General features: G+C 40.4%; 1 long non-coding RNA gene across 1 annotated transcript; it reads left to right on the plus strand.

Annotated features, from left to right (window-relative positions):
* Window positions 1–5,574: 5,574 nt before the first annotated feature.
* Window positions 5,575–21,443, plus strand: LOC121719379. Its single transcript, XR_006034259.1, has 3 exons — window positions 5,575–5,671; window positions 6,618–6,713; window positions 21,376–21,443. It is a non-coding gene; the product is annotated as an uncharacterized LOC121719379 (long non-coding RNA).
* Window positions 21,444–21,787: the final 344 nt, after the last annotated feature.

Consider the following 21,787-nt stretch of genomic DNA (forward strand, 5'->3'; position numbering starts at 1 on the left):
GCGTGCATACGTGCGTGTGCTTGTGTGTGTTTGTTTGTGGAGAAAGAGAGAGAGCAGTAGGGGTCCTTAAACTCCCCCCATGAAATGATGTTTCCATAGCGATTGTGCGTGTGAGTCCCATGGAGAGGCCTGTCCTTCAAAAGAAGGGGAGAAAGGAAAACGATGAGAAGAGATTAAAAGAGAGGAGAAAGAAAGACAGAGTGTAGAGAGTGAGAGGGGTGAGAGGACAGAGAGAGAGAGAGAGAGAGAGAGAGGAGATTAAAAGAAATGTCATGTCAACTTTATAAAAAAGACATGAAAGCCACAGTAAAGGACAGGATCTTTTTCTTTCCTGGAGACACAGTGTGGGTCTGAGGAGTCTTCATGTCAGCATCAGCACATGTCGGCCCACAGGACCCTCTCATTGACCCACAGGACCAGTCACAACAGCAAGGCTTCCTCCCATTGGCCCACAGGTCCAGTCACAACAGCAAGGCTTCCTCCCATTGGCCCACAGGACCAGTCACAACAGCAAGGCTTCCTCCCATTGGCCCACAGGACTAGGGCTGCAGCTATCGATTCTTTTTGTAATCGATTACAGGTAATCTAGCATTTTATCGATCGATTAAGCGATTAATCGGATACTTTTTTTTTTGCATTTTTAAACAACCAAAACAAATAATGCATAACGGAAATTACATGGCTGTAAAATGATCAAGCAGTTGGCACAGAGGTATTTATTCTAACTCCAACATTAGGCTAAAAAAAACTAAGCTAATTTTTTTAGCTAATTTTACCATTAGGCTACTAACAAATAGCCTACCATTAGGCTAACAAATAATTTTACCATTAGGCTACTAAAAAATAATTTCTGGGGTGAGCCTATTTGCTATGGTAACCTAGCAACCTGTGTGTGTGTGTGTGTGTGTGTGTGTGTGTACGCATGCGGTGCGTGAGGGAAGATGAGGGTGCATGCATGTGTGTATAAGAAGGGGTTCTTCTAGGCATACTGTCTTGCAATTGAACGTGAATGAGTTTACTTCTTAAAAACATCAAAGCTAAACATTATATCACGACATCGCTACAAATACAGTATGTGATTAAAATCAGCCAACATCAATGTAGGCTATAGGCTACGTAGATAGATGATAGATAGGCTAGATAGATTGATAGATAGCCTACTTTATTGACGCTTGGTGAAACAGCATGGAGTGGATGTTTTTGGTTCAGATGCTTGTTCTTTTCATTTTTGAGTATGTAATGATCCCAAAACTTTACTTGAAAACTTTAGACATTCTCTGCCATATATGGACACCTTGACTCCGCCATCGCGCCAGCTATGTACAGTACATGTATCACGATTCACGCGCTAGTGGTGTGCTTCCTGAACAACGGTCCGTGTGGAACAATCAGATCCCTGCGCGTATAGTGCGCGTCATAGGAATGGCCCACAGGACCAGTCACAACAGCAAGGCTTCCTCTCATTGGCCCACAGGACCAGTCACAATAGCAAGGCTTCCTCTCATTGGCCCACAGGACCCTCCCATGCCACCAGTCACAACAGCAAGGCTTCCTCTCATTGGCCCACAGGACCAGTTACAACAACAAGGCTTCCTCTCATTGGCCCACAGGACCCTCCTATGCCACCAGTCACAACACGTCTTCCTTTGAGAGGACGAGAGAAGCGTAAAGAAGGACAAACATCAGTGCAGCTCTCCACCAATCAGGCCTTACATCAGTGCAGCACTCCACCAATCAGGCCTTACATCAGTGCAGCTCTCCACCAATCAGGCCTTACATCAGTGCAGCTCTCCACCAATCAGGCCTTTATAGTAGAGTGGCCAGATGGAGGCCATGTTTTGCCGGGAGTTTCCCCAAAAGCACCTGAACGCCTCTCAGACCATGAGAAGTAAATCATCTGCCCTGATGAAGACTGAGTTATTTGGCCCTAATTCCCAACGGTGTGTGTGGAAGAAACCAGGCACTGAGCTGCACTGATGTTTGTCCTTCTGTACGCTTCTCTCATCCTCTCAAAGGAACTCTGGATGTCATTCATAGTGACCATTGGGTCCTTGGTGTCTGACCAAGGTCCTTTGTCCTGAATTACTCAGTTAGGCTGAGTGACCAGATCTAGGAAGACTGTTGGTTGTTCCAAACTTTTCCATTTGAGAATGATGGAGGCTACTGTGCTCCTGGGCACTTTCAATACTGCAGAAATGTTCTTGTACCCTTCCCCAGATCTGTCTTCACACAACGCTGTCTCACAGGTCTACGGACAATTCTCTCGACCTCGTGGCTTGGTTTTTACTCTGACATACACCATCAACTGTAAGACCTTATATAAAGAGAGGTGTGCCCTTGTTTTTTGTGTGAGTATTTTGTGTAGATTGATGAGAAGACAATGAATTGAATCCATGTTAAGATGAATCTGAAACATAACAGAATGTGGAAAAGTGAAGCACTGTGAATACTCTCCGTATGCACTTTACCTACCCCCAAATCACTAACATGAGGCTTAAAAACATGTAATTGGTTTCTTCCATTACAGTAAGGTATGGGATATGAGTAGACAACTGTTACGAACTAACCCCATACATTTCTAGGGAGGATTCTTAGAGTGCTGTGTCTCCTCATTAGAAATAGCCTAGAAATCTAGACGCACCCTAGCGGCAGCAAATTACATTTGCTTCCAGGGCTAGTCTAGCAACTCTCCGTTGGCTTGTGAGCTCGAAAAATTAAACTTCTATCAGGCCAATCAAATCGTGTATAGAGTTATTAGGCGGGCTTAACATAATGATTGATGGCAGAGTTGCAACGGTTTGGCTTGAATTCCCTGCTACTTGAAAACAAAGAAGATGGATGTTGCTGTTGGCCAACAGTGTGACACGAGTTAAGCTTTTTTTAAGTTGGCAAAAGTTGGCTAGCAACTAGCTCCGCTGGTGGGAAACGCATGGGACTCAGCGCTGTCCTATTGCGTGCAGAGGGAATTTGAAAGACAACCGATTATCCCGCCCCTTGGACTGAGCACTGCGAACAGGGAGTGCCCAGACCCTACATTTTAATGTGGGTCTGGCTCGTCAGGCTACATTAGAAAGGCTCTGGCTATAGAAAACTAACCCCATACATTTCTAGGGAGGATTCTTAGAGTGCTGTGCCTCCTCATTAGAAAGGCTCTGGCTCCACTGCTGTAGGGGTCTGAACAGCTGGAACAAAAGATCTGGTACAAATCTGTTTTAGATATCCATCTCACTCTTCCCAACTCTGGAGGACTGTGGGTAATGTAGTCAGCAAAGGCTGACTGTGTTAACCAAAGATTCTAGAGTGCTACGCTCATTTTTGAAAGATGCATTCAATCTAAAGTCATGTCTAGTGAGACCGCTCTCTATGTAGGGAGGGAGGCAGCAGGCAGCTGTCTTCCATTTCTAACAGAGCCAGAGTGAACGGAACCAAAAACACATTACCTCACGCAGCTCATCTCACGCAGTAATAACACATGGGCATGCCTACAGATACCGCACATGTTCGCTCCTGTGGGCATCTCACGCAGTAATAACACATGGGCATGCCTACAGATACCGCACTCTCATGTGGGCATCTCACGCAGTAATAACACATGGGCATGCCTACAGATACCACACATGTTCACTCCTGTGGGCATCTCACACAGTCTCTGGCGGAGTTGGCATCTGCTCCTATTTGAGAACATGTCTTTGGCGTGACTGAAATTCTCTCATTAGGAAAAGACCAGCTCTATGGTTCTGTCATTAGGAAAATACCAGCTCCGGTTCTCTCATTAGGAAAATACCAGCGCTGGTTCTCTCATTAGGTAAAAATAGTGCTACCCTTTGTAGTCCACTAGACATTTTATGTTCCTTTATGAGATCGAGAGATTATTATCAGGGCCATGATAAATTAATAATGAATTATTAAAACTCATTCTCTTCAGGCATTCCTGTTCTGAAGAGCTGTGTGGTTAAAGATGTGACAGTTTTTTTAATCCAAGATCTATTTCTGTCTCTTTTATTCTTTCAGAAGAAGAGGGGGCTTTTCTTTCTCTGTAAATTGTTTTTTTCTTTCCTTTTGTTTTTTTCCTGCCTTTTGTCTCTATAGTACTGAGTTTGTGAGTAAGTATGTGTATGTGAATATGTGTGTGTAGATGTGTGTGTGTGTATGCATGTGTGTGTGTTTGTGTGTGTCAGATTGCTTGTGTGTAGGTGTGTGTGTGTGTAAGTTTCAGACTGCTTGTGTGTGTGTGTGTGTAAGTTTCAGACTGCTTGTGTGTAGGTGTGTGCCTGTGTGTATGTGTGTGTGTAAGTTTCAGACTGCTTGTGTGTAGGTGTGTGTATGTGTATATGTGTGTGTGCGTGTGTGTGTGTGCGTGTGTGTTGTAATTAAAACACAGCTGAGCCGCAGTAGCACAGTGCAGACGGTAGATTGCCTTCTCTGTTCCTCATCTTCAGCTTTAATGGCTTTTATTGATGTTCAGTCTGCCAAAGCCTTCTCTTCCCTTCTCTCCCTTGGCTCTGCTCCTTCTACACCATTCCTGTTTGGTGGGAGAAAATCAGTTTCCCCACAATGTCACATTGTTTTTCTACAAGAAAATAGGAAAATAAATACCATCCTGAGTGTGAGATGAAAAGAGGAATCCGTTAAAAACAACACACATTTCTCTCTCTCTCTCTCACTCTCTCTCCGTCACGCACACACACACACACACTCATGTCTAAAAGAGAGAAGACATTTTAAGCATATTTCCTCATCACATCATAAGCACCATTTAAATGGGTTGTCTTTACCATGTTGAATATTCCATTATATGTGTACACTGCAGTCATTATTGCTTTACCTGATATGATGTTCACAGAAACAGGCCATTTGCCAGTGACAATACATTTCTCTGTGTGTGTGTGTGTGTGTGTGTGTGTGTGTGTGTGTGTGAGAGAGAGAGAGAGAGAGAGAGGAAAGATGAGATGCCCTTCATGAAGTTCTGTGGCCTTGCTTCTTGCTCTTCACTTGCCGCGCTGCATTGACAGCAGATAAAAGAGCAGCGTCTGTGATGAGGACAGAGCTAATCCAGCCATGAGACACTTTTCTATCTCTGTCAGAGGATTAAAACACACACTCACCAGTAACATACACACACACACGCATAAGCTCTCAGTCTCTCTCTCTCTCTCTCACATACATAGTCACATATTTCCATAGATACAAGCTTAAACACACACGTTCATAAGCTGTCTTTGTCACACACACACACACACATAATTTTCTAAATCATTTAAAGATTAATTCAACATATAGTCTATGCAAATTTGCTCATATATGTGAGCGCTCTATGTTTCTCAGACACACACTCTCTATGTGTTTCACACACACACACACACACACTCTGGCTCTCGCACATTCTTTCTGCTTCTGTCTTCACACTCAGGTGTGTGTGTGTGTGTGTGTGTGTGTGTGTGGTTATGAGGCTCCTGTAATGTGTTTTGCTAATTTGTCTTAATAGAGCCTGCTGTGCTGCCAGCGTAGCAGAGCTGATTAATAGTTTTATCAGGTCACTAGCAAGAACCTCCTGGTCACTTTCCCTGTGTCACTTGACAAATATGTGCCTCGCCTATTAAAACTCTACTGGGCAAAGAAGGGAACATTTGGTCCAGCGATGGAAGACCTCCTGGATAAGCTTGATGAAGAGGTGAGTAAGTGCCTGAAGCTGATTATGTATGTGAACTCTTTCCTTTTTAATTGCCTAGTTTTCTGCATTTATTGGTTATGAGTCTCATCCAAGTCACTAGTGTAGATAAACACAATTGAGTTCGGGATTTACATCACATGAGTGTGGCGGCGGCCATATTTAGGGACCCTGAACATTGCCAATAACAATATACAGCGATTACTAATGGTAGCATTGTCACAGTTAATTGTCACAGAGGTGAACTGGACAGTTATGTGAGCAATTATGTTCCCATTAGTAATCACTTTATGTTATATTCGGTGATGTTCGGTGTCCCTAAATATGGCCAATGCCTCACTCATGTGACCTAAATCCCAAACTCAGTATGTTGATACTTTACATAATGTTGGTGGCAAAAGTGAACTTTTTGAACTAATCCTGTTTGAACCTACACTCAAGCCTGGGCTACTGATAACTAAATCAAACCTAGAGAGGTATCTTGTCCCATGACACTATTTCCATGTTCCTAGGATGTGTTGAGAATGATGTTAATGTAGCAGCTTAAGATCATTAGACTATTGAAATGTTGATAAACCTGGGAATTATTATTGATGGAGGTTGTCTGTGAGGCATCAAATCAGTCATGATCCACCAACTGCACATACAAAGGGAGCAGATTGTTTGTTTGATTTTTCAGTGCCATATTGGTCATTGTTACCATTCCACAAAACATTCTCCCTGTAGCAAGGTGCTCTGGCAAATTTTCATTTTCTGAAGAGCAGTTCACTTGCTTTTTTACTGGCATTGTGAATTTACAGTATACTTCTCCAGTAGAAATGTTAACAGCTAAACAAACAAGTTTTACATTTAATATCTACAGTTTAATTTGCATTTCATTTACACTGTTTATCTTCAGTTTTGCACTATGTGAATGGTGTTTGTATTTGTGTGTTGGTATTATCTTTAGACAAGTGACATTGCATCTCAACGAAAGACAACAGCTCTGAGAGGACTACCCATCTTCATCCGTGAGGACACGTCAAAGTTTTTCTTGAAGTGTTTGGTAAGGGACCGTTCGTTATTTATAAACGGGGCCACCGGAGGAAAATAGGGGAGGGTCAAGGCTTCTACATACCTGACGCACCCGACCGGTAGCGCGACAATGTGACGTCAAAATGACGTAGATCTCTCTGGCGCGCCAGGGTTTTGGCCGTGTAGCGCGAGGTAGCGCACCACTCATTTTTTTTCAGACGAGCGCGACAAGGCGGAAACAGGAAGATGGACTAGTTCGAGGGCAAGCGAGTTGCAGTGTTTTGTTACAATCGTGAATTTTTAATAATTTGCTGGATAAGTTAACAAAGTTACCAGTGAGAGTTGCAACACATGGAATTAAGAGGAAAGAATAGAAACGATTTATTTTCAAACAAAGAATATCTATTAAGGCCTGAACAAAATCTCTTTCCACTTCAGGAAATTACACAAACTGAGCCAGCTGCTAGCTAGCTAGCTAGCTAACTAAACTGTTTAAATTATTAAAATTTCCCTCGGGATGACTAAAGTACCTATCTATATATCCATCTATCTACCTGTGCACACACCTTGGAAACTACATGATAATGATGATGGTAGTTGTGAATAGTAGCAACCAAAGTCTGAAGTACCATCACAGAGGCTAGCTACTGGTGTTTCTTACTGCAGCTTCTTCTGCTGTGTAAGTAGTTAATGTTAGTCTTTTCACAACAGCGACACCTCTGTTCAGGAGAATATTGCAACTAGTGTTGCGACCACCACGCGCGAGTATAAATGGTTACGGCGCTTCTGTGACGTCACATTGTCGCGCTACTGGTCGGGTGCGTCGAGTATGTGGGACGTTTCATGTCTTTTTATTCTTTGTTGAGGGGAGGGTCACCTAACTTTTTTTTGTTTAGGAGGCAGGGTCACCCATCTTTTGTATTAATGAAAACAGCAAAAAGTCCAAGTGGCTTGTTTGATTGTTGATTTCTGTCGCCATATAACGTTCTCTTTCGTTCCATAGCTCTGTCAACATTGAACAATGAAAATAAGGGAGATTTCCCGGGTTTCTCACACAAAATACGGAAAATGTCAACATTCGTCTCCATTAACTTTGGAAGGGTTGGAGCAACAAAGTAGCCTACTTTATTCACGCCTAACAGCCTATATCCATTTGGTCAACTTTATCCAGCCCTAAAAAAGTTAAATTTAACTTTGGTTTACTTGTAGTTTACCGTGTAGCCTAACTTTAAACAGTGTGCATGCTTAACATAAAGCACACTTGTGCTTCATTCATCCACACATCCAGCTCCTAACATTTTGACAAGCATTTCTACCAATTGACATCGTTCCTGCCCATCTCTAGCTTTGCTGTCTCCATCCTTTCTGTTTTTGTTGTTTGCAAAAAAATATATATAGTATTTATTGGTAACCAGCAACAAGTGCAATTTGTTAATCGCTGTCATTCTCTCTCCTGCCAACAAAAATGTGTTACTTCCAAATAGCAGTGCGTAATTCTGCTTCATAAAGTTGAACAAATACATTTGGTCATATAAATAGCCAGTTTATGGTCTACAGTGTAGTTGGTAAGTTATGGTAGGCCAACTTGGAGTGAATATACAGGGGGAATTCTTTGTCTAGCTGAGTAGCCTGGCAGGTGCGCACGTAGGCATAGCCTACGGCCGAACACTGCAAGCGCTGATGAATCGTGCTCTCACGACAACCACGTTGTTAACTTAAATAGGCCTAGGTTAACATCACTCTGAGTTCGCATTCAAGCAAGCAAAACGATGATTTGAATACATCTGTTTCACTGGAGGGGCTAGGGGTAACAACAGAACAACACAGAGACAGGCCAGAATGCAGGACTAATGTTATGAGAGTACAGTAATATGGGATATTCTACGGGAAAATATTAAAACGGCAAGACAGCGGGGAAACGTTAAAATGATAAACCCGGAAAAAGTTAGTTATTCTTCGGTCCCTGTGATTATTTGTGAAATTGTGCAAACGGCTTTTTAAAGCCATTTGAGAAGGAAGGAGTGTAGCAAGCTCCCAAATTGACGCTCGTCTAAAAAATTGAGTTTTGGATAATGTTCAGCTTCGGCAGCTTTACAATGACTGAGGAAGCCTAGAGACGAGTCCATAGCAACAAGTTCATGTGTTGAATTTGTTATTACCCAGTGTGCTTTGTTGAATGGTCTCAATGCTTTATTGTTTTATTTCATGTGAATACTTACTAGAGGAGTAACTTTTCAAGTAGGCTAATGCAGTTGCAGGAAGTGTGCATTTAGTTTCCATGCTTATTGTGTTTCCACAACAATGTTAGTGAGTAAATCTACTGAAATGGCCACCATCTTGGTGAAGTGTGATGTGTAAGATCAGAAAGCAGAGGTTGGTTATAGGGCGGTAGCACACGTAGATGTGTTTTCATACCGCGTAAAAGCGTGGGCGGAAGACATCGACAATTGGCCGGGGAGGGTCATTTCAGTTTTGAAAATGCTGCTGGAGGGTCGTTGAAAATTATAGCGCAGGCAGGGGAGGGTCATGCAACTCTTGATCGAAGTTCTCAAAATCCCTCCGGTGATCCCGTTTATAAATAACGAACGGTCCCTAAGTGATTTCTTTGTTTAATAGACTTTAAAAATGTATCTGTGGTGTTACCACTGATGATATTATTTTTAAGCGTATTCTGATCATTTTGAACATAATAAACTTTGGAACATATCCCCAGATGCTCAAACGCACTTTCTGTCATTCCATGAGCGGTTCATCAGTCCAGATGTGTGTTGCAAGGATTGATGTTAAACTACTTCTGGTAACTGGTATACTAATGGGTGATGGTATTTATGCTCTAGCATCTGTCCCTTTTAGATTGTGACAGAGCAAAATCTATCATAGGGTTGCATGTCCTTAACCCATTTCACCCCATCGTGACCGAAAAAAAATATATGTACTTATAAGCCTCTAAAACTGTAACTGGGGAATATCCCAATACTCTTTCAGTAAATATTGAAACAATATAGTGTTTCAATGAAATGTGTGCATATGGCAAGCCGATTGAGCATTTATTCTGATATCTTGATATCAGGCATAATTGTCATGTACATGTAAGCCATTTTTGTCAACTAGTTAACTAGTGAGCCATGTTTGTGTGAACTAGTTAACTAGTGAGGGCCAAAATATGCACACTAGTTAACTAGTGGGAGCCAAAAGGCTCACTATTTTACGAGCCAGAAATGTCTACTAGTTAACTAGTAAAGGCCAAAATGCATACCAGTCAGCTAGTTAAAGGCTTTTGGGTCTCGCTAGTTAACTAGTGACAGCCAAAAATGTGCACATGTTTACTAGTGAAGGCAAAACACCTCACTACTTAACTAGTTGCAGTAGGTCAATGTCACTAGTTAACTAGTTGATGCATCATTTGTCCAAACAAGTTAACTAGTGAGGTCATAAATGTATACTAGTATACTAGTTCAAGACAAAATTCACACTAGTCAACTAGTGGCGCAGAATTCAAATTAGGAGGCAGAGAATTCTGGAAATTGAGGCTTTCTATTGGCTCCCTATGTCCAAATAGAACATGACAACCAATCACTGTGCAGAATTTCACGAAATCCCATCCACAACCCACACTCTAGGGTTACTAGTGAGGGTGTTGTGGGCCTTATTAGTTAACTAGTGGCATGCATATTTTGTTCACTAGTTAACTAGTTACACCTAAAAACACAAACAAGCTGACCGTTTTTGTCAGCCACTAGTTAACTAGTGGACACACACTAGTGGCTGTTTTTGGAGCTATCTAGTTCACTAGTAATGCAAAAGGTACTCTTACTAGTTAACTAGTGACAAATTGGCCTTCACTAGTTAACTAGTTGACATGGTTGGCCTTACTAGTTCACTATTAATGGAACAGGACATGCTCACTAGTTAACTAGTGAACACATCTGCATTATAATGCCTTTCACTAGCTTATAGAGGGCATTTTGAGCCTTACATGTTAGCTAGTGAGGACAAAACACTGTCCATAATGAACTAGCAGGATAAAAATGTCCCTCACACTAGTAAACTAGTGGAATTTGAATAAATACACAAACGGCTGGCATTTTGTGCAACTAGTTAACTAGTGGGACGTAACATTGGCCACTAGTTAAAGCCTGTGTTGCAGGTTAACTACCACTGTTGATTAATGGGTACATAAAGGACTCAATATATGTATATCATTTTTAAAAATGTCTCCAAATGGTGTTAAATGCCAGTTTTTGTTGTTTTTAGCATTAGCGGGGTTTTTTTACGGAATTCGGTGATGACGTCACTTTGGGGACTACATGATCTGCGCTTCATTCATTTCAATGCATTTCAATGGACATCGCGGTTACACTTTCAACATAAAGTTTGTATATTTCGTCACAGCATTTATATCACAACTACCCTATCATCTACCAATGGTAATAACGATGCCTGATATCAATTTAGTAATTTTTTCTGAATTTCGGGAGGTCTTGTTTTGGAGGGTGTTTTACATTCATTCCTATGGGAAACGGTCACGGTTACACTTTCAACATAAACTTTGTATATTTACACTTCGAATTTCGTTACAGCATTTATATGACAACGACCCTATGGTCTAACAAAGATAACAATGTCTTCCGATTTTAGTTTAATGCAATTTTCTGAATTTGAGAGGCCTCGTTATGAGGCTACATAATGCACCTATTCAGTTCAATGCATTATGCTTATAACGTTACGACACTTTTTTTGTTACTGTCAGAGAACAGCACTGAGTGAAAGTCAACAGTTTCTTTTATATCTAGTGATAGTGATCAAGTCAAGTCAAGTCAAGTCAAGTTTATTTATATAGCACATTTCATACACAGAGGTCATTCAATGTGCTTTACATTAACAAAACCAAACAATAATAACAAATAAAAGCATAGAAGGGCAATATAGTCAAAGAATAGTTAAAAGGTAAAGATCATAATAAAAAGAAAACATAAAACACAAAGTAAAATCATTTAAAAATAAAGAATAATTAGTAAGCAAAAACAAAGGCAAAAGTAGTAAAAAAGTAATAAAAGACAAAGTAGAATAATTATCAAGGCAGATTCAGAATTTGTAACTCGGCACAGTTAGCAGAAAGCATCTGAGACATTTTTGGTCTTAAGTCTAGATTTAAAACTGCCTACAGTTGGGGCCTTTTTAATGTCATCCGAAAGTTGGTTCCACAGCTGAGCCGCATAGCAGCTAAAAGCTGCTTCACCATGTTTAGTTCTAACTGTAGGTTTTCCTAGCAGGTTTTTCACCTGGGACCTGAGAGGACGAGAAGGTGTGTACTGCTGAAGCATGTCTGACAAGTATTTAGGTCCTGCTCCATTTACTGATTTATAAACAAGCAATAGTGCTTTAAAGTCAATTCTGTGACTTACTGGAAGCCAGTGCAAGGACTTAAGAATTGGAGTAATGTGGTCAGTTCTTTTAGTTTTTGTTAGAGTCCTAGCTGCTGCATTTTGTATCACCTGAAGCTGTTTAATAGTCTTTTTTAGGAAGGCCTGTGAACAGTCCATTGCAGTAATCAACCCTGCTGGAGATAAATGCATGAATGAGTTTTTCTAAGTCATGTTTTGACATCAGCCCTCTGAGTTTGGCAATATTTTTGAGGTGGTAAAAAGCTGATTTAGTTATCGCTTTCATGTGGCTGTTGAAATTTAGATCACTGTCAATTAATACACCAAGATTTTTAACAGTATCCTTTGCCTTCAACCCTTTTGTGTCAAGGAGAGTGGCAACCCTAAGTCTTTCCTCATTTTTACCAAATATAATTACTTCAGTTTTTTCTTTGTTCAGCTGAAGAAAATTTTGAGACATCCAGGTGTTGATTTGTTCTATACACTGACACATAGATTCAAGAGGACCATAGTCGTTTGGTGATAGAGCTAAGTAAATTTGTGTGTCATCTGCATAGCTATGATATGAAATCAAATTATTTTGAATGATTTGTCCAAGTGGGAGCATATAGAGGTTGAATAATAGTGGCCCCAAGATCGACCCCTGGGGAACACCACAGGTCAAGGACGTTGGTGTTGAGGTACAGTTTCCGATGGCAACAAAGAAGCTCCTTTCTTGTAGATATGATTTTAGCCAGCTGACAACTATGCCTGTAAATCCAACCCAATGTTCTAGTCTGTGTAGTAAAATATTGTGATCAACAGTGTCAAATGCTGCACTAAGGTCCAGTAGCACTAGGACTGATGTTTTACCTGAATCTGTGTTGAGGCGTATGTCATTGGAAACTTTAATGAGAGCTGTTTCAGTGCTGTGATTTGCCCGAAAACCAGACTGAAAGTAATCAAAATACCCATTTGATGTTAGGAAGGTGGTTAATTGATTAAAGACTACTTTTTCAATAACTTTGCCAATAAAAGGTAGATTGGATATGGGCCTGTAATTGTTTAGCATGGAGGCATCCAGGTTATTCTTCTTGAGAAGTGGCTTTACAACAGCTGTTTTCAGTGACTTAGGAAAAGTGCCAGACAGCAGTGATACATTTACAATTTGAAGGACATCCGCCGCTATGAGGTGAAAAACAGTTTTGAAGAAATTGGTAGGCAGAGTGTCTAAGACACATGTGGAAGAGCTGAGATTCTGTACTGTTTTTTCAAGTGTTTCGTAGTCTATCAAGCTGAACTCTGACATCAAGTTTAGTTTCCCTCTGTTTGTTGCTGGAAGTTCAGGTTGTTGAATTTGTAATTGAGCAGATATGTTGAGTCTGATTTTGTCAATTTTACCTTTAAAAAAAGATGAAAACTCATTGCATTTATTAGTTGAGAGAAGTTCAGGCGCTAATTGTGAGGGGGGATTTGTTAACTTATCAACAGTTGAAAATAGAATACGAGTGTTATTTGAACTTCTATTGATAATGTTAGAAAAGAAAGACTGTCTTGCTTTGCATATTTCAGAGTTATATGTGCAGAGCATCTCTTTATGGATTTCATAGTGGATCTGAAGTTTGTATTTACGCCATTTTCTTTCAGTCTTCCTACACTCTCTTTTTAGAAGTTTAACTGCTGGATTTTGCCTCCATGGTGCTTTCTGTTTGTCCTTAACTTTCTTGAATTGTAATGGAGCAATGTCATCCATAATGTTGGCCATTTTTGCATTAAAGTGATCAAATAAGTCTTCAGAGTCTGACAGTTGACTTGACTTTAGTGAAAGTGCTTGCTCAAAGAGAGCACTTGTCTGATCATTTATGATTCTCCTTTTTACCATCATAGCTGTGTTTTGAGTGTGTGGGGACATAGACACATCAAAGAACACGCAGAAATGATCAGATAAGGCCAGGTCTTTAACAGCTGTAGAGACATCGAGACCCTTTGTGATAACAAGGTCGAGGGTATGGCCGAGAGAGTGTGTTGGCCCCTGTACATGCTGTGTTAGGGAGAAAGTATCGATTAGTGCAATGAATTCCTTGGCATAATTGTTTTCAGGATTATCCACATGCAAGTTTAGATCCCCTGATATAATAAGACAGTCAAACTCTATGCAAACAACTGATAGCAGTTCACCTAGCTCTTCAAGAAAAACTTTAACTGAATGTTTTGGAGGCCTGTAAATTGTCAGTATCAGGATCATGTCGTTAGTTCAGATAAGTAGGCTACCGGTCAGAAGATCAGAATATAAAGCATCATGATAGCTAGCTATGGGCTAACTTTCTAGTCCCACCTGTGAGCCACCCCTGTTGTTGCAAACTTAGCTTCTAGCCGCCGATTAGGCTGGTCGTGTCTTCAGCATGAATATTTTCGATAACTACTGCTCGTGATTGATTGCCATTGACATCGTCAAGGTACGGCTTACCAAAGAGGGAGATAATATGGGCTGGTCGCAGTTTTGCAGGTGCTTGTGTGGGCTGTGCCGTCCCGATGGAAACTGTGGTGGAGAGCTGCAGTAACTAGGAAAGCGAGTGCATTTTGGCCGCTGGTCAAGGAGCTCCCCCCGTGACCAGCATATGACATGATCTATCTAGTTATCTATCTACCTGTCTATATACATATCTAGGCTATCTATAGCCTATCTATTTATCTATAATCTGCGCTATCTACTGCTGAACAATCCCATACTCGTCTCTCTTTACTCCTCTCTCATTATTCTCAAGGGTCTCAAAGTGGGCTTTGGTCTGTAGTCTCCCCAAGGTGACATAATGCAATGCAATGTGGGGGAAAGGAGAATCACTTCAAACGCTGTGAAATAGTACCTGCTTTTTCGTATAATATTCCGTTTTGTGATACCCAACAACATCAAATACAATGGATAACAGTTTAAATGTTTATTACAATGTGCAAATTCGTTGGAAAATGAACCCTGCAACACGGCCTTTAACTAGTGCGCAATGTCGCACTTGCATGCAAATGAAGAAGGCGGAACAAGGATTTTGATTGGTCCATTTAGGACTCAGAAACCTAGAAAACATGGCTGACTTCGTCCAGGCTGTTCTAAGAGCAAACTTTTATAAACTAAGATCGTTTGAGCATAAAAATGTGTTTTGATAACATGTCTAGTGACAAAGTTGTGGTGTAGGCTATTGTTGTAATCTTCGTTCAGTTAATGTGTAGCCTACAATCTTTAGTTTTTCAGTTATTAGTCTGAAAATCGCGATAAAACTGGAGGCATTTATATACGTTTCAGTAACATGAACATTGATGATAGTATTGCCATTGCTGTTGTGCCAAGACTAGCTCAAGTGGTTAAGCAGCAGGAGATCATGTGGGAGACCAGGGTTCAATTCCTTAGAAGTGCATGAAGTCTTTTTCTTGATCTTTGAGCTTTTAATTACTTTTGAAACCATGTGCAGTTAATGTGTACAATCTTTTGTTTTTCAGTTATTAATCAGAAAAGCGCGACTGAATGGATACATTTATGTCTGTGGTTGCCTAGCAACAATAAACAAAGAATAATATTAAAATCGATCCCTTGAATCTTTGGTGTGGATCACTAAGAGCTCACTTGTTAAATCATGGGGTTTCCCTGTTATTATTAAAAAAAAACATTTTGACAGAATATGAGATACTGCACACTGCAGGCTCTGCTTTACTATCTATACTGAAGTACCGTTGCAGAGCAGTGTGTCACTTTAGCCACTAGGGGCACCCATCAGGACCTGATCGCGAGGCTATGAACAAGGGGGCAGGCGAATTCCCGGAAGTAGAAGAATCAATGTAGGCTGGAGGGACCACTTCTCTGCTAACCCCATAGAAGCCCATTCATTTTAGGATTTTTTAATCCTTTTTTTTTAATAACTTCATATAGCATATATCCTGTACCGACATTGTAGCTTCTGTATTATCTACATAAACAATAGAAGGCAAAACAGGCTCAGCTAAAACGGAAACTCATGAACAAAGCTATGTAGCCTACAATACCATTGTATGTTAAGGTAAAGCATTGGATAGAGGCAAGTAAACCTAATGAAACTCGGCACTAACGATAATCATTTCAGAGGTTTTCGATGGATTGAGCGTAGGTCAGAAAAGTGTTAAGAAGATTAGCTTCTAGTGCTAGGTAGCAGTGCTAGGCTATAACTTTTTCGTTTGTTTTACCATGACTGTTTTTAAAGATGATCATGTGTGGTAGTTTCAACACTAACACGACTTGATATCACTTGTGAGGATGATATTAATAATAATACTTAAATAAATGTTTAACTTTGAAGGCAAAGGAAGTGTGAGAAGAATTTCTGTATAGCCTATCTATCATATGATTTAGTTCGATGGCTAACGTCACAAAGTTAAGTGCGAGTCTGCGCAGTACTGGGGGGACCAACTGAAAAATCGTTCTATTTGACTCAGTGCCCTCCCATTGAAAACGACGGAGTCTGTTCGTCCATTTCTTTTACTGTCTATGGCTATGAACAGTAAATTTACATTTAGACTGGGTGGGATTCTTACATAATACCCAATAGGAGTCTTCTACCCACCCTCTCATTTGCGTAATAGCCGTTTCAGACACTAGTTAACTAGTGAGCTGCTTCACTGCCACACATGCAAACTAGTGAGACTTCAATTGTTCCACTAGTTAACTAGTGGACAAAAACGGTCAGCTTGTTTCTCTTTTTAGGTTTAACTAGTTAACTAGTGAACAAAATATACATGCCACTAGTTAACTAGTAAGGCCCACAACACCCTCACTAGTAAACTATAGAGGGTATTTTTGCCTTTACATGTTAACAAGTGACCATTTTGGCATCTCACTAGTTAACTAGTGGGGCTGAAATGGCCTTCACTAGTTAACTAGTGGGCGTTTTGGAGCACACTAGTAAACTAGTGACACTTTTTGCACCTCACTAGTTAACTAGTCGAATGGAAATTGCCATCACTAGTTCACTAGTGGGTGTTTTGGGGCACACTAGTAAACTAGTGACACTTTTTAGACCTCACTAGTTAACTAGTGGGCATTTGTGTCTTCACTAGTTAACTAGTGAGCAGTTCTGCCTTCACTAGTTTACATGTAAGTGTCACATTGAAGCAGGGGCGGACTGGGACCAAAAATCGGCCCTGGCATATTTGGCCCAAGCGGCCCTCAAATCGGTCGGGCACACCTAATTAAATACAAAATCTTTGCATTACCCTTAAATATGCATATATTTTTAACTGTCATGGAGCACTGAAAGTGATGTAGGCCTAATTGGCTATCACTCTGACTGATCAGAGGTAGCCATGGAGCACATGATTTCCATATTCAAGTAGCCTAGTCTATACAAGCAATTATTAAAGAAGAGTTTCTGCTTGAATTCAAAGTATCATTTCAAATTATTCAATAGGCTACATTTAAACTATACAATGCTTAACTGACAGCAGCACCAAACAGTTACTGAAGCCTATGTGTAAAGAGCTAATTACCTATTGTTGTAGACGTTAATCACTGTAGGACAAGTTGCAACCCAACCAACCACAGGACAACTGAAACAACACAAAATAAACAGGGCTGTTGCTGGAAATATTTTATTCCTGTAGGCTATACTACATTGCTGGTACATTTTGGAACATTATAGCTACATTAACTAATTATCTTTAATGTCTTCCAGTAGCCTATCGTATAGGTTACTGTATATTAGTTGGCTTGTGCATGAATATGACTTGATGTTTTGTAAGGCAAGGCAAGGCAAGGCAGATTTATTTATATAGCGCATTTCATACAATAAGAGCATTTCAATGTGCTTTTACAGATGCTAATGAACAGTTTATCAGAAAAACAAGATACAAAGTTAAAGCAAGATGAAGAATAAAATATAAATAGAAGATCAAATGCTGGGTAGAAAACAAGGGTAAAAGATAAATACTCAAATAAAGGATAAAAAGAAGATAAAATCCTAAATATAAGAAATAAATAGTCAAATTCAAGATAAAACAAACAATTAAAAAAAAAAAAAAAAACTTTTTAAAAGGTAGTAACATGCATCATTAAAAAGCTTTGTCTTAAGTCTGTTTTTTAAAACAGAAACAGTTGGAGCATCTTTAATTTCATCAGGTTGTCTGTTCCAAAGTTTAGCTGCATACACACTAAAAGCTGCTTCACCACATTTGGTTTTAGTGGTGGGCTCCATTAAAAGTTTTTTGTTTTGAGACCTGAGTGGTTTATTTGGGATATACTGTTTGAACAGGTCGTGTATGTAATTTGGGCCAATGCCATTAAATGCTTTAAAAACAAGAAGTAATACTTTAAAATCAATTCTGTAGCTGACTGGAAGCCAGTGTAAGGACCTTAAGACTGGAGTAGGCCTAATATGCTCGCTTCTTTTTGTTTTTGTTAGAATTCTAGCAGCTGCGTTTTGTATGCCTACATTTCCGTCAGTCTACAGTCTTTTAGCCCATCTTTACCATGATAACCCTTCCAAGATAGAACCCTTTCGACGCTCTACTTTGAGAGACCAACCACCACTCATGCCATCGATGTTAAATTTTGGGCGTCTGACGGAAACTGATCAATCTGACCAACAATTAACATCGATTTGACACTCTTTTGCTGTCCGGGTTTACAAATCATTCATTTAGAACATTTAAGTTGCGCTATTTGTTATTATAATCACAGCACGGCCTTACGTTATCATTACCATATCATTACATTATCGCAATTAATAAGTCATCATAATCATCATCGTCAGCATGGCATGTCACGCATAGCCTTCCTGCTCCACCACTGAGTTCTTATCATGTAGCCTCAACTAGGCTCCACCACCTGCTCACTGTCCCTCTGCTCTGCTTGCTTACATCCTCGTTTAAACTCAACGAACTTCAACATGTTGCTGACATATGCCAGCCTACTTGCAATATTGTATTTTTGAAGCTTCTACATTGGTGTTACTTTTGCACTATTGTCACTACCGGCACCCGCCGCAATTTCGTGTAGGCAACTTCGATTAACTTTTGATGCGCTCACAAAATCCTGGCTCTGAGCCAAAATGCGAGGGGTGGGGCATGACGTGAGCTGTTATTGGATCAGTCGAGTGTCAATATGGAAATGTAACCAATGGGCCGCTGGTTGTCCTTCCTTTGGGCCGATCGTTGGCCAAAATGATTAAATTATATATAGCCTATTCTATCGGCCCAAAAGGCGCGTCGGCCCACCGGGAAAATGCCCGGTATGCCAGATGGCCAGTCCGCCCATGCATTGAAGCCACTAGTTTACTAGTTAAAGTTCCTTTGGCCAGCATGTTAACTTGTGTGCCACATGCAAATGTTGTGGGTGGGATTTTGTGAAATTCTGCGCTGTGATTGGTTGTCATGTTCTATTTGGACATAGGGAGCCAATAGAAAGCCTCAATTTCCAGAGTTCTCCGCCTCCTAATTTTAATTCTGCGCCACTAGCTGACTAGTGTGAATTTAGGCTTCAACTAGTTTACTAGTATACATTTATGACCTCACTAGTTAACTAGTTTGGACAAAGGATGCATCAACTAGTTAACTAGTGAGCCTGCTGCCATCACCTAGCTAGCTAGTAAGCCATTTATGGTTCACTGGTTAACTAGTGACATTGACCTACTCCAACTAGTTGACTAGTGAGGAGTTGTGGCTTCACTAGTAAACATGTGCACATTTATGGCTGTCACTAGTTAACTAGTGAGACCCAAAAGCCTTCAACTAGCTGACTGGTATGCTATTTGGCCTTTACTAGTTAACTAGTGGACATTTCTGGCTCTCACTAGTTAACTAGTGAAGCTAATATGTGTTCACTAGTTAACTAGTGGGCATGTATGCCGTCACTAGTTAACTAGTGGGCATGTATGCCGTCACTAATTAACTGGTGTGCACAAACATGGCTCACTAGTTAACTAGTTGACAAAAATGGCTTGCATGTTGGCCTGATATCAAGATATCAGAATAAATGCTCAAGCGGCTGGCCAAATTACATAGAAGTTAACAAGTGGGAATTTGACATTCAGTAGTCAGCTAGTAAACATTTTTGTACCTTACTATTTGACTAGTAAAATATAGAAGTCTTTAAACTAGTTAACTAGTGCACATTTCAGTGTCCACTAGTTAACTAGTGAACATGCTGAGCATTCCTAGTTAACTAGTAAGATATGAAACATATGAACTAGTTAACTAGAGAGAATCTGGGCTTTACTAGTTACCTAGTGAGCATTTTGGCTGTCACTAGTTAACTAGCTCACACAGAAATGGCTCACTAGTTAACTAGTGGACAGAAATGGCTTGCATGTACATGACAATTATGCCTGATATCAAGATATCTGAATAAATTGCCATATGTGCAGTGTCAAATGTTTTGAGTAAATTGTCACATGACCAGAGCTGTTTACTTCCTGGTTGCACCTTGAGAAGAGGATGACGGCCTCACAGCTCCCAAATAAAAGGTTTTCAAAGTATGTTAAAATTAACATAGGACAAATATTTTTTGTACACATGGTCTTTAAGATGTCTAGTTATGATATATACATTTATAATTATTCAAATGTCTTTGGTGTGTTTGCAGAATGAGTAAACATGTTAACAGTCACAATAGTGACCGGTGGGATAGAATGGTGTATCTAGATGCACACATACTTCTACACCTACAAACACACACACATACACATACTCATACAAACACACATACAGAGACATACACACACACATACACACACTCACACACAGATACACACACACATACATACTCACACACACAGATATACACACTCACACACACACACACACACACACACACACACACACACACACACACACACACACACATATTCTCTCACACACACACACATACACATATTCACACATACAGACATACATACACACAGACATACACACTCACACACACATAAATATACACACACACACAGATATCTGCTGAGTGCTGTTGATGGTTATCATAACAACAGCAATGTGTACAACGTAGACCGAATTTAAGAACTGGCAGCTAACGCTAAAAGTTGGGGGCATAAGGACACGAAACTTGCATGCCCTCATCGGTTAGAGTTGGCAGCCGTTTCGCTATTTGGTCTATCCTGCATGATATTCTGTCATTCTCATACCTATCGGTAGCACTCGGCAACAGAAACAACATGCCCATGTGTTGATTCACTCCGGACTAACTTTAATTCCCACACTCTACTGGGTTGCTTTTGGAGTAGGAGTTGAATGGAAAAGTCCGTAGCATAATGATGGTAGAATATCGGTGTAACTGTTTTGCTTTATTGTTTCTGAATTCTTTAGCAGACTGACCCTGCGGATGCTGTGGTCCGAGGTGTGTCTGTTGGCATTCTGACTGTCTATGAAGATGATGCCACCACATCACCAACTGTGCGAGATGTAGCTGTTGTGTTGGAAGGTCGCATAATACTGCATGACTTATCTGACCTCCAGACTGCCTTTGCATACCTCTTTGGCCTTTTGTATGCCATAAACATTGAATATCCAAAATTGCTGAAGTATACCTTTGAAGCAATTCAGACCATCTTTTTTGAGCTTGGGTCCCAATGCTCACAGCGCATCAGGTCTCTCAAAACAAAGCTTTTGCAGTAAATGTCTGTAGACTGTTGAGTCATTTCTCTTTTACCCTCTGGTCAATACAAGGGAAGTTCCATTTGTCTGTTTAGGCAGTTCCCAGTTCAAGAGTTGCATATAT

Source organism: Alosa sapidissima, chromosome 1, assembly GCF_018492685.1.
Source record: "Alosa sapidissima isolate fAloSap1 chromosome 1, fAloSap1.pri, whole genome shotgun sequence".
Taxonomy (NCBI): domain Eukaryota; kingdom Metazoa; phylum Chordata; class Actinopteri; order Clupeiformes; family Clupeidae; genus Alosa; species Alosa sapidissima.